Raw genomic sequence first — 3,192 nt, 5'->3', positions numbered from 1 at the left:
GTACTCAAGGATTAAGATGTAGTAATTTACAAAGTGGCAGTCTACATTAATGACTTTGTATTACTACGAATATTTTATGAAGGGGTTGCATGTATAATAAAGTCTTAGGGTATAATTTATAGAGAAGACCTAGAGTGCAACTATATTTATATAGTGGTATTAAATATAGTTAATGGTAACTTTGGACTTGTCAAGAGTTGACAGAAAAGCCCAAAGCCCATTGGAGCTAGTGTCTTATTGGTCCCTTTTGGTCCCACTCCAAGCCACACACTTAAGCCCAATTGGTAAGGCTCAAAAGGCCAGTCCAATTAGATAAAATGGTTAGATACAAAGGGAAAAACGTTCAGATTTTTCAGGGGGTAAGAAACACCATTGTGAAGTGGTGGGTATGTGAGTTTTTGTCACTCACTAGTCATCCCTTTGTTACCAATTGAGAGACCACACATCTTGGGCGTTAGTGGAATTGGAGTGAAGATTAAAAGTAGTCCCAAGTCTTTCAATCTTCGGTTTTGAAATTCACCGCTTCAAGGTACAATCTCTTGTTTTCAAATTCTGAAATTCACTTAGTACGTGTTATCAATATCGAATGAAGTAGATCCGTTTAAAACTTATTTTCCGCTGCACTCATCTTTATTTACATCATAAAATGTGGCATCACTTGAAGAAATACAACTGGTTAAAGCACTGAAAAATTAATCAAATGGCTTAAACATGCCTAAACCCCATGACAAACACCAAGTTTCCTCTCCAAATCTCTAACAACTAAAGCAATAGTCAAGTTAGCACTTAAAAAATTCTTAGGTATTTTTGAAGTATGAAGAAATTATGCCATTTCTTCTCATATTCGTGGTGGACCCTATCAGGGACAGAACCATGATTCAAACTTAAGGGGCGGGGGTCGAATTTCTTTGTTCAAAGATTTAAAAAAATTGAAATATCAATATTAGAAGTTGTCAACAATGCATTATTAGCATTAATTTTTTAATTATTTGTATTTTTTATTTTGAAAAAAGAATCACAAACGACAATTTATAATCAAGAGTTTTGTAAATTGTGATTTACAACTATGTTTTCTATTGGCTTTAACTCCATGTCAAATTTGATTGTAATTTTATTCAATCATTTCCCTGCATTTTTTTGGGATTTAATGTAAGGGTTGTGTGTGAGAGTTTGGTAAAAATTCTGTGAAAATGAGGATTTCACGACTAGCTCGTGAGTGCCAACTCGCGAAACAGGCCACGTGAGAAGCACATGTTGGAATTTGAAGAGTATTTGACAAGCTGGATTTCACGAGTCATTCATGACTCAGGCCAAGTTGCGAGTGAAATATTCAAACATTGTAGCGTACCATTAATGAGAATCAAAATCAAGTAGTTCAAATATCAAAATCACGTAGTTCAATATTCAAATATTGTAATTTCATTTCTTTATTAATGAAAATGATGGGGATGTTATTTTGATCAAGAAAGAAGAAAATAGCAATTAGAGGAAAGCTGATCAAGAAGTAAATAACGAGCATAGAAAAGCAAGTCAACAGAATTGTACCGTACCGTGAGCAATAAGGCTTGTAAGTCTTAACCTAACGCAGCGATAAGTCAATAACAAAGAAAAAGTCTTTTGCCAGGAAACTTGGGAGGCTAGCTAGCCACAAAATATTTGGTCGCAATTTGCTATTCACAATCAAATGACACGGAATTAATAGTTATGACCGAGTGGGTGGCTCATGTGTGATAAAAGCACCATTTTTCTACCAAATATTAAAAGCAATTTATTAAGGACGAAACCAGAATTCAAACTTAGTGGGAGTAAAACTTATTTGTTCAAAAATTTAAAAAAATTGAAATATCAATACTAGAGGTTGACAACAATGCATTATTAGCATTAATTTTTTTAATTATTTGTGTTTTTTATTTTGACAAAAAAAAATCACAAATGACAATTTATAATCAAAAGTTTTGTAAGTCAATTGGCACGTTCTAATACTTTCAAGGTCTGACTAAGATTAGTCTGATTCTTTATTCTATACATTATAATTAAAAAAAAAAAAATTATATACTCTTTTCACATACTTCTATAACTAATAACTTCATAATGCTATATGTATAGTTAAAAGATTCTTTAAAAAAAAAAAAAAAAAAAAAACTATAGTTAAAAGTTCAACTCTATGTCAAGCATTATATTAATAAAACGACCAAAATAATGGTTAATAATATCATGCATTAATATTCGGCGTAAAAAAGGTATAAGACAATTATTGGTGTCTTGGTAAGGTTGAGAAATTTTCCTTTGAAAAATTGCAAGTTTGAAAAAATAGTAAAGAAAAAAAATATTAAAAGAGATCTATTAAACAATCACATGATAATGGACAGTTGTTAGGACATATGTGTTTCACTTGTTAAGAACATATGTCATTCTTTTATGAAATTGGCTAATCCTTTGACAAAATGCACTTTATTTGTAATTGGGTAGATCTAGGTGTTTTTAATATTTCAAGAAACAAGGTTTCAAGATCAAGTGTTAAAGTCATTCAAGTCTATCCAAGAAACAAGCTAAAAAGTGCAAGGTCATTAAATCTCGACAGCTAGCATCTATCGAGCTTAAGAAGCTGTTCCAGCCTCGTGGCTCGACACTTGCTTGATAGCTTCTCGACAGCTTCTATCTATCGAGGTTTAAGAAAAACAGATTTTTCTATTCTGTTTTCTTGGGATCTGTGAATGTGTCTTTGGGCCTTTTTTTTCTCCTAACTCTAGGCATATAAAAGGATTATTTTAAGGGCTGTCAAAGTATACACAAGTTGCATAAGCATTGAGCAAAGTTTGTTCAAGCAAATTGTGACCGGAGATGAAGTTTTGCCCTAGTTCATCATTCTTGTGAAGAAGTTGCTGTGTTTGTACACCATAAGGTTTTGTGACCAAGCATCTTCTTGATCTTCATCGTCAACTGAAGAACTTTGCAGCCAACAACCTTCTTTAGTTGGTGATTGAAGTCGTGTATTGAGATCCGCATAATTAGTTAGTCACGTATTGGGAGTCGTGCATCAAAAGGAGAAATTGTTATTACAGAACAAATCCAATTGAGTATTGGGATAAGGGTTCAACTGTAGGTTGGTATAAGGCATTGAGATTCCTTTACTTGTAACCGCTTGTTGTGATAATAGTAAAATTTCGGGAGTGGTGACCTTAAAATCACCTG

This window comes from Quercus suber, unplaced genomic scaffold, assembly GCF_002906115.3.
Source record: "Quercus suber isolate HL8 unplaced genomic scaffold, Cork oak 2.0 scaffold_21, whole genome shotgun sequence".
NCBI lineage: Eukaryota > Viridiplantae > Streptophyta > Magnoliopsida > Fagales > Fagaceae > Quercus > Quercus suber.
This window is presented reverse-complemented; position numbering follows the sequence as displayed.